This window comes from Aquila chrysaetos (assembly GCF_900496995.4).
Source record: "Aquila chrysaetos chrysaetos chromosome W unlocalized genomic scaffold, bAquChr1.4 W_unloc_2, whole genome shotgun sequence".
Taxonomy (NCBI): Eukaryota; Metazoa; Chordata; class Aves; order Accipitriformes; family Accipitridae; genus Aquila; species Aquila chrysaetos.
Genome location: NW_024470322.1, coordinates 1335901 through 1347118, shown reverse-complemented (window position 1 = coordinate 1347118; position 11218 = coordinate 1335901). Strand labels below are relative to the sequence as shown.

The 11218-nt window shown below is 47.7% G+C and overlaps 1 long non-coding RNA gene across 1 annotated transcript; it reads left to right on the top strand.

Moving 5' to 3' along the window:
- Positions 1 to 479: 479 nt before the first annotated feature.
- LOC121232973 lies at positions 480 to 10822 on the top strand. The gene is made up of 3 exons (XR_005931779.1): positions 480 to 513; positions 10571 to 10673; positions 10767 to 10822. It is a non-coding gene; the product is annotated as an uncharacterized LOC121232973 (long non-coding RNA).
- Positions 10823 to 11218: the final 396 nt, after the last annotated feature.

Genomic DNA, 11218 nt, shown 5'->3' with positions numbered 1-11218 from the left:
GCTGGATATTCTTGTGTTGAATATTCCACTTTAATTCTAGACCAGAAGGGAATGATGGCCCACAATGAGTGTCAAACTCACCAAACTGCACCCCCTTGCAACTTTGGAGGCAAGAGGTGACTGTACCACCACTTCAAGGAAACCAGTTGAATCATGACTGTGGTCACGGGGTGGATTGTGTGGCAGTACACTTCCCCCCCATCCCGCCAGCAGGAAATGAAACTTCTCCAGGCAGGGAGAAGGGGAAGGAAAAAAAAACCTAAACCCTGTAGGCCGCAGGTTGAAATTTGAACTGGCCAATCGAGACGTGCCAGGTACACTGAGGTGACCTTCTTGGCCAATAGGGATTAAATGACCACAGATCAGATTCGACAAGGGTATAAACGGGGTCCCGCCAGAGGACATGTTGGAATCAGCCCTCCTCGGAGCAGCGGGTCTGCAGTCGGGGACTCCCCCTTGGGTCGGGGCACCACCCAAGGTAACTCCTCGAGGGAGAGAGCCCTCATCTTTTAGGTGAGTGATATGCGCATTTTGAGTCATCACTTTTAAATCTTAAGGATTCTTAAGTCGCCTGTGTAGTACTAATTCCCCTTACACCATTGAGCCTGTAGTTCACTACTGTTACTGGAGTTCTAACTAACTTTTACTGAAGAATAAATCTGAGCTTTAACACCTGTTGGATTTGAGTGTGCGTGCATCCGTAACAGTGGCCAATGGGGTATTCTATACCACGTGACGTCATGCCCAGTATATAAACTGGGGGGAGTTGGCCTGGGGGGTGTGGATCGCTGCTCGGGAACTAACTGGGCATCGGTCAGCGAGTGGTGAGCAATTGCATTCTGCATCACTTGCTTTGTATATTCCAATCCTATTATTATTATTATTGTCATTTTATTATTGTTATTATTATCATTATTAGTTTCTTCCTTTCTGCTCTATTAAACTGTTCTTATCTCAACCCATTAGTTTTACTTTTTTTTTTTTATTCTCTCCCCCATCCCACTGGGTGAGGGGGGAGTGAGCAAGCAGCTGTGTGGTGTTTAGTTGCTGGCTGGGGTTAAACCATGACAGTCCTTTTTGGCGCCCAACGTGGGGCTCGACGGGTTGAGATAATGACAAATCTGACTGGAACATGTTAGAACAAATTTGTTATAAGCGTTCATTATATTGGTTCAATAGTTGCTGGTCACAATGTTGATTTATTTGCTCTCAAAGTTGGTGCACTTGTTCTTAAAGTTGTGTTATGTAATACCTTACTTGCAGGATATGATCCCTGTTGTGCTGTTTATCACCTGTGGGAACTGGGCTAGAGTTATCATGTTGTTGTACTTTGTAACACTGACTTACGATACGATAGAATTGCTGGTCGTGAAACTAAGCTGGTATTTGTACTCAGCATTGCCGTCACCTCTGTACTTCAGGAACCATCTATCGGAAACTATTAATAATTACACCTTTTACCTTTTCTTATTGGAGAGCCAATCTATGGGGGAGACATGTTTCTTCACCTTCCCCTTCTCTTCCAGGCAAATTACAATAGCTCCTGAGAATTTTGAATATCCTTGGGATGTTCAAACCTGCATGTTCCTATTTCTATGTCTCCTGAATGAGTTCCAGGTCTTGTTTAAGGTTAAACAACTATTTAAGAATACCACCCAGAGATCTGCCCTGAGGCTGGATAATCACGGGTGGCATGGCATGTGGGAGAATATGGGCAGGTATCTAGAGAACTTCTCACCTCCAACAGTTTGGAGCTTCACTCTTGAACAACTACTGGACCCTGATAAAGTGATAGAATATTTGAAAGGAAAATGCTGTGGCTATTCCGAAGAGGCACAACTTACCGCACTGTGCTGGGCCATGGCCAGTATCTACCAAACAGTGTTCGATATTATGCAGCACCCTCGGGGGAAGGGAGGGAAAGCAGATCGACAGGCACTGTGGCTACTCCAACCCCAGTGACAGACACTGAAGCTGAACCAGAGAACCAACCTGTGCCAGTATCAGTCGCCCCTATACTGAAGAAGAAATATACAAAAAAATCAGTTTGCTTAGCGAAGGATGAAGGTGAACCAGGGTCATCATGGGAACAGGAGGAAGAGGCAGAACCAGAGGTAATAACCTGGCCCCTATCCTTGAGTGAGCTGTGGGATATGCGAAAAGATTTCAGCCATTGTCCAGGTGAGCACATTATCACCTGGCTGCTCTGATGCTGGGACAGTGGGGCTAGTAGCCTGGAATTAGAAGGTAAGGAAGCCGAGAAGCTGGGATCACGTTCTGGGGAAGGTGGCATTGACAAGGCAATTGGAAAAGGGACACAAGCCATCAGCCTCTGGAGGTGACTCCTGTCAAGCGTGATGGAAAGGTACCCCTTTAAGGAAGATATTATATGTCACCCAGCCAAGTGGACCACCATGGAGAGAGGTATCCAGTACCTGAGGGTATTAGCTGTGGTGGAGGTGATTTATGATGACCTGGACAACAAGCAGTTATCCAAAGATTCACATGATGTCAGGTGCACGTGACCCATGTGGAAGAAGTTTGTGCAGAGCGCACCATTGTTGTATGCCTACTCACTGGCAATAATGACCTGGAAAGACGAAGAGGCACCGACAGTGGATGAAGTGGCTCGCCAGCTCCGGCAATATGAAGAAAATCTCTCCTCCTCCCTACAAGCCTGCATTTCAGCTGTGGAGAAGCTGTCCCAGGATTTCCAGCAATTCAAAGAGGATATGTCCTACTCCCCACCTGTATGGACCAATGTCTCAGCTATTAGAAGTGAGCGTTCCTCTGCCCAAGAGAGAGAATATAGAAGGTACACACCGCGAGGTGCCCTGTGGTTTTACCTATGTGACCACAGAGAGGACATGAGGAAGTGGGATGGAAAACCTACCTCAGTCCTAAATGCACGGATACGTGAGTTGCTAGGAAAACCACCACAAAAGGGGATTCTCCCAGGGAAAATCCCGCTCCAGTTTCCAAACAGAGTAGAAGGGCTGATCTTATTTCTGATCCTCTTGAAGGGACTTCTGAGCCAATCTTACAAGAAGTGAGTACTGGATACTCTGGCCAGAATTAGAGGGGCCCTGCCTCCAGCCAGGTGGAGGAAAGGGATAACCGAGTCTACTGGACAGTGTGGATTCAATGGCCTGGCACGTTAGACCCACAGGAGTATAAGGCTCTAGTAGACACCGGTGCACAGTGTACTCTAATGCCATCAAGTTATAAAGGGGCAGAACCCATCTGTATTTCTGGTGTGACAGGGGATCCCAACAGTTAACTGTATTGGAAGCTGAAGTAAGCCTAACTGGGAATGAGTGGCAGAAACACCCCATTGTGACTGGCCCAGAAGCTGGGGACACTATTATAAGATTTTCTTGCAATAAAGCAGCTCTATTCATCATTTCTACTGTCAAACAAAAAGAAGTTCTCATGAGAAGTTCTCGCTGCACTGTCAGATAAAGGCAAGGACATATAGGTGGTATAATCACTGGTACCAAGTGGGAGCTGCCTGCAGGCTCCTCTGTAACAATTAGCTGGAATTTGTGCAGCACAACACAGGCTTGAAGGCCATGCTGTATGCGCAGCATAGCACAGCACAACACAGGCCTGGGCCTACTCAGGTTAATTGTTATGTGGATCACTAACTCCTCGATGTACAATCTGGATCAGTACATCCCTGAAGGGACTGTGGCCTGTGTATGACCAAGGCTGGAAAAGGTACACCCCTACAGGGACTGCAGACCTTGGATAAGTCCCCGCCTGTATTGGGTGTATGTGACAAGGTTTTGGTAGTGGCAGGGGGTTACAGAGGTGGCCTCTGTGAGAAGAGGTAAGGGGCTGCCCTGTACCCGATACAGACAGTTCCAACTGGCTCAGAAACAGACCCACTGCAGGCCAAAGCTGAGCCAATCAGTAAAGCTAGTGGCAGCTCTGTGAAAACATGTTTAAGAAATGGCAAAAACACCATACAGGCAGAGGAGGAAGGGAAAAAAAAGAGTGAGAAAAAGCAGCGCAAACACCAAAGTCAGAGAAGAAGGAAGGGGAGGAGGTGCTCCATGGTGCAGGAGCAGATATTCCCCTGCAGCCCATGGAAAAGAGCACTCCAGAGCAGATATTCACATTGCAGCCTGTGGAGGAGACCACACCAGAACAGCTGGATAGTTCCTGAACGAATTGCGGCCCACGGAGAACCCACACTGGAGCATATTTGCCTGATTGGACTGCAGTCTAAGGAGAAACCATGATGGAGCAGATTTTTCATGAAGAACTGTAGACCATGAAAGGACCCATGCTGGTGCAGGGGAAAATTGCAAGGAAGAAGAGGCAGCAGAGAGGAACTGTTATGAACTGACCACAACCCCCCATTCCCCCTGCACTGCTTGGGGGTGTGTGGATAGAGTAGTCAGGAATGAAGGAGTGAAGTTGACCATGGGAAAGGCAGAAGGGGAGGTGGTGTTGTAATGTTTGCCTTTTCATTTCTCATTATCCAAATCTATTTTAATTGGTAATAAATTAAATTAATTTCCCCAAGTCATGTCTGTTTTGCCTATGATGGTAATTGATAAGCAATCTCCCTGTCTTTATCTCGACCCATAAACTTTTTCATCCTATTTTCTTACCCTGCCCTGTTGAGGAGGGGGAGTGAGAGAAAGGATGGGTGGGCATTTGGCCCTTAGCCAAGGTTAACCCACCACAACGCTGAAGCAGGAACTCCCCTGAAGGGACTGCGGCCCTTTAATAAGCCAATGCAAGTAGGTACTTCCCTGAAAGGATTGCTGCTTGGGGAGGACCCACGCTGGAACAGATACAATCCTGAAGGAAATATCACCTGTGTATAAGCCCACGCCAAAGCAGGTACAGTCCTGAAAGGGACTGTGGCTCATGGATAAAGCCAGGCCATATAAGGTACTTTCCTGAAGGGACTGCCACCCATGGAGGACCCACTCCAGAACAGTCGCACTGCCAAATGAACTGCGCCCTATCGTAGATGAAAAGGTTCTCAGAAATAATTGTGCAGTTCAATACTGTCAGGTGAAATGTAAGACCCCCAACAAGGGTGTCCTAGTTTCAGCTGGGATAGAGTTAACTGTCTTCCTAGTAGCTGGTACGGTGCTATGTTTTGAGTTCAGTATGAGAAGAATGTTGATAACACTGATGTTTTCAGTTGTTGCTAAGTAATGTTTAGTCTAAAAAGTCAAGGATTTTTCAGCTTCTCATGCCCAGCCAGCAAGAAAGCTGGAGGGGCACAAGAAGTAGGCACAGGACACAGCCAGGGCACCTGACCCAAAGAGGCCAACAGGGTATTCCAGACCATGTGACGTCCAATCCAGTATAGGAAATGGGAAGTGGGGGCAGGGAATCGCCACTTGGGGACTAGCGGGGTGTCGGTCGGTGGGTGGTGAGCAATTGCACTGTGCATCATTTGTACATTCCAATCCTTTCATTATTGCTGTTGTCATTTTATTAATGTCATGTTGTCATTTTATCAATGTTGTCATTTTATTAATGTTATCATTATTAGTTTCTTCTTTTCTGTTCTATTAAACCGTTCTTATCTCAACCCGTGGGTTTTGCTTCTTTTTCCTGATTTTCTCCCCCATCCCACTGGGTGGGGGGGGAGTGAGTGAGCGGCTGCGTGGTGCTTAGTTGCTGGCTGGGGTTAAACCACGACAGTCGTTTTTGGCGCCCAACGTGGGGCCCAAAGGGTTGAGATAACGACAAACCTGACCAGAGCTCGTTAAAACAAATTTGTTACAAGCATTCATTATATTGGTCTAATAGTCGCTGGTCATTATGTTGATTTATGTGTTCTTAGAGTTGTTGCTCTGGTTTTTAAAGTTCTGTTATGTATCACCTCGCTTGCTGTATGTAGTCCCTCTTCTGCTGCTTATCATCTGTGGGAGGTGGATTAAGGTTTCGCTTTGATGTATTGTATAACACTGGTTTATGGTATGATAAAGTCATCGGTTGTGGGATTAATCCGGTATTTGCACTCAGCATTGTCACCTTTATACTGCGGGAGCCATCTGTGGGAAACTATTAATAATTATACCATTTACCTTTCCTCCTTGGAAAACCAGTCTATGGGTGGGATACCTTTCTTCCCCTCTCCTTTCTCCTTCAGTCCAGTTACAATGGTGTTTGGGAATTTTGAAAAATTTGAATACTCTTGGGATGTTGATACCAGCACGGTCCTAGCCCTACTGCTGGGAATTAGCATGCTCCTGAATGTGGTTCAGCTCTTGTTTAAGGTTAAACAACTATTTAAGAAGATCACCCAGAGATCTGCCCTGAGGCTGGATAATTATGAGTGGCAGGGTGTGTGGGGTAGTATGGGCAAGTACCTAGAACAGTGGGCACCTCCAATGTTTTGGAAATTCACCTCTGAACAAGTGCAGAATCCAGAAGAACTAGTAAAATATTTGGAAAAGGTATGCTGTCACCCCGGCAGCTCCAGAGAGATACAAATCACTGCAACGTGCTGGGGCCTGGCCCATGCCTATCGAGCCCTGTTTGACACCACTCAGTACCCTCAAGGGGAAGAGAAGGTCTCTGGACCTAACAACAAAACGATGAGCACTGCGGTCACCCAAACCTCGACAACGGGCGCTGCGGCCCCTCCAGCCCCAGTGACGAGCATTGCGGCCACCCAGACCTTGGTGACAGGCACTGCGACCCCTCCAGCCCCAGCAACGAGCACTGTGGCTACCCAAACCTCAGCAACAGGCACTGCAGCCCCTTCAGCCGCGGCAAGGAGCACAGCAGCTACCCAAACCTCGGCAACGGGCACTGCAGTCCCTCCAGCCCCAGCGACGAGCACTGCTGCTACCCAAACCTTGGCAACAGACACTGCGGTTATCCAAAACCCGGCGAGCGATACTGCAACTGAACCAGTGGATCAACCTGCACCAGTTGCCCCCGTACAGAAAAAGAAATATACAAAAAAATTAGTTCGCTTAGCGAAGGATGAAGGTGAACCAGGGTCTTCACGGGAACAGGAGGAAGAGGCAGAACCAGAGGTAATAACCCGGCCCCTATCCTTGAGTGAGCTGTGGGATATGCGAAAAGATTTCAGCCATTGTCCAGGGGAGCACATTATCACCTGGCTGCGTGGTGCTTAGTTGCTGGCTGGGGTTAAACCACGACAAAGAGTTAGATAGCTATTAGCTTGTTCATAATATATGCACATTCCAATCAGCACAAGGAGCTCCTGTAACTTCATGTAGGACATACTGGAGTAAGTCCAGCAAAGGGCCACAAAGACAATTAAGGGACTGGAGCATCTCTCTTATGAGGAAAGGCTGAGAGAGATGGGACTGTTCAGCCTAGAGAAGAGAAGGCTCAAGAGCGATCTCATCAATATCTTAAGGGAGGGTGTAAAGAAGACAGAGCCAGGCTCTTTTCATTGGTGCCCAGTGACAGGACAAGAGGCAATTGGCACAAATGGAAACACAGGAGGTTCCATCTGAACATAAGGAAACACTGTAGTACTGTGTAGTACTAATTCCCCTTACATCATTGAGCCTGTGGTTCACTAATGTTATCGTGGTTCTAACTTTTTACTGAAGAATAAATCTGACTTTTAACACCTGTTGAATTTGATTGTGTGAGCCTCCGTAACATTTAAATTGTCATAGTCGGCAGGATGGTGTTAATGGAGGAATTATTATGGAGGCACAGCTGTAGCCCTTCTCCCCCAGGTGTGGAATGGGCGAAGGAGAAGTGGTCCGACCCAGCAGTGGTCGTGGAGAGAGTAGAACAATGCCGCAGCAGTAGCTGAGACGGCAAAGGCAAAGGCAGCGTGTGTGCCGTCCTAGGCACCTGCTTGATTCAAGCGCAAAACCTAAAGAGTGTTTCTGACAGATTGGCAAAGGATAATTCTAAAAAGCAAGGGGAAATAGATTGTTTGAAGGTGGAATTGAAACGAGAAAAGGAGCGGATGCATCTATTGGAACGAAAGATTGAAATTATGCTAGTGTTGTCCCACAGGTGGGGTCATTTACCCGGTGTGCAAAACACCAATATACACACAGAGCAGAGGTATTTTATTCCAATTCATGTTTGCGCAAAGATGGGGGCTAGGTGGTAAACCACAAAGCTAGCACCCCTCATGCCTAAACAGGCAAGCAATTTATACACTTCAGTTATACATATTCAATTTCCAAAGTTCTTCCCCAAAACTATTACTGGTAGTCGCTTATCTAGTGCAGTTTCTATTGGGTTAAAGTTTCCCTGCTTCGAATTAAAGGTACAGTGTTCTTTTATTCTACAGCGCATGCTCAAGGAGAGTGGGGAGGGTAAGTCTTTTGGTCTTGAATTGAGTCAGTGGTCGTGATCTCCCCCTGCCGCCTTTACCTTTCCTCCGGTTATCAAAGATTTTTGCTGACTTCATGTCTATTAGCAATTATTCAACTTTTTGGTGCCTCCTGGGGTAGGATGTCCCCTTCTTATCAGTCTTTTATTTCTCCTTCAGGGGCCCAGTCGTTAGCAAGGCATGCATTGTGTATACAAAGGGTATCTTATTTCACAAGACCTTTGTGGTCTTCTTAAGTAAATCACTCCTTAAGTACAGCACTTCTCAATTACATCTTTTCTTAAGTACATCACTAGCACAAGCAAAAAAGCCCCCCAGTGTTACTCAAATCCAAAAGTTAATCATGGGTACGGACCCTGAGGATTGGGATAGGGACATCTGGGGAGACTCTGATGAAAACAGCTCTGAAGAGGTAGAGGAATTGGAGGAAAGGGAAGTGCAACCCCTTATTAAAACAGAAAGGCACACGGGTCCGCACGGTGGGAACCCCTGAACCACTATTTGCACGACCCCTTGGACGGGACCCGAACTCAGTGAGTTACAAGCTAAGTTTTCGCACAAGCTGGGCAAAACCGAGACTGAATATTTGTGTAGAGTTTCTTTAACGGGGGGAGATTGGATACTATTGAGTGATAACGAAGCAAGAGGTTTCTGGGGACCGGGAGTGTTTCTGAGTGGCGGACCAGCGGGTGATCAGTCAATAACGTCCCAAGTAGCCTACTGGGCTGGGGGTGTGGACCCCAAGGAGAGAGGAGAACCTATTACTATCCGGGAAAAGGGACTGTCAGAGTTAATGGAGGGAGTGCAAAAGGCCGCCTGTGTTCAGGCCATGTATGATAGAGGGCAGCAAGGGATACCGATGGCTGCACCAGTGGACCCCAGCCACCTCAGACCCCTTATTAGAGGGCTGCCGGATGCTTTAAAGATACATGTCCAGTCCCTCAGAGAAAGAATTCAGGGGGCCAGTGAGCGCAATCAGCAGAACCCCCAGAACCCGCCCGCGCACGGGATGACCTGGGCGGAAGTACTGCACAGCATAGTAGTTCACGGGCGCGAGATGGGATGGGCGGAGCCGAGCGGTGGCGCGGAGGGCGGCAGGAAGGTCCGGGCAGCCGGTTGTAAACCCCGCCCCGAGCGGCCTCCTCGCCCCCGGGAGCCTGAGCCTCCTTCCCGGGGTCGGCCGGGTCGGAACTACGATCCCGGAAGGAATGATCTCTGGCGGAAGGCGTTGGTACTGGGGGCACCCCGAGCCGTGCTGCACGGGCAGGCCGCTGACGGCATCCGGAAGCTGGTGGAATTGCTGGAGGGGAAAACTAGAGACCAAAGGGAAGCGCCAGCAACCCCGCCCCCTCGGGAAGGGAAACAGAATCCTTTCGCGGCACTGCGAGGGCAAGTGGAAGGGCTAAAAAACTAGGAGCTGCGGTTTGGGGTTCAGGCCGCCCAATCCGCGTGGTGAATTCTTGCCAATGGTCTGCTGATAAGGAGCCTTATATACACATTCCTGTGGGTCCAAGACAGATAAGTTTAGAATTTTTAATTGATACAGGAGCACGTGGCAGGTTGATTACATTGGTCCTCTGAAACTATCCCATGGGAGGAAACATATTTTGGTAGGAGTGGAGGTATAGTATCAGGATTGTCTATGGCAACGGCTGTTGGCACAGCTACTGGAGACCAGACAGTCCAGGTTTTGCGAGAATGGTTTAGTATTCTACCTATTTCTGAATGTATTCACAGTGATAATGGGTCACATTTCGCAGCCACAGTGGTACAAAATTGGGCGCGAGGGGAAGGCATCAAGCGGGTATTTCACACACCATATTATCCCCAAGCTAATGGTATAGTTGAGTGAAACAATGGCTTGATCAAAAGACATGCTGATGTCTCATGACATAACTGAGACACGTGATTACCACAGGCAGTTTTTACTATTAATAACCAATGGGGAAATTATGGTAGTCCAAAAATTCGAGCATTTTGTCCTACGGGACCGTTAACGGGCAATGACTCTATACCAGATGATCAGAGACACCAGTTCCCACTGAGGACATATGTGGGCCAACCTGTCATGGTGAAACTGCCCTCCATTGGCATTGTTCCTATGACCCTAGCAAAACCCAGAGGCTTATATGCCTGGGAAGCCTTAGATGGGAGCGGAAAGACTCACCGCATCAGTACCTGGTGGATAATCCCAGACTTCTAACCCCGTGACCCGGTTATAGGACCGAGGCCTAGCTTTGTGCTTTCTTACAGGACAATGAAGAAATGAGCCATTCCAGTGCTTCTACTGGTAGTGATGATGGTGGCAAGTGTGGATGGTGAAGATCTGGATGATAATGTCGTGGCAAAAATGATGGTGGGATTCGCTCAAATGATGAACCTGACTTCTGTAACAGTTTGCCTGCCTACCCCCAAATCAGCTGATGACCCCTTACCGATTTTTGTGCAGGACATCAGTATATCGCGAGCCCTTGAGCTCACATGGGAGCAATGTAACAATTATAGCTGGATGTTCAGAGAGGACAGGGGAAGAGGTTATACTTATGTTGTCTATAGTTGGTCACCAGGTGCGTTAAATGCTAGTTTGGTATGGAACACGAGATGTAACTATATCCTCTAACCAATCCATGAGACCACAGGGTGGAGCTGGAATGGTACCACACCATGCCCTGAAATTCCATGGGGGGTGACTGCATATGGTACTCAATGGAACACCAACAACCATTCCCTACAATACACAAAGCCATTAAATACCTCATGGTGCATTAAACACCCTGAAAAGGATAACAATTAATGTCCTGGTCTGATGGTCATTTGTATTCCCAACTATATCCAACTGTCCTGGGACTAGCCTGCACATTGGCTGTGCTTTCTCTCTGTCCCATTTACCGGGAAGAGCCC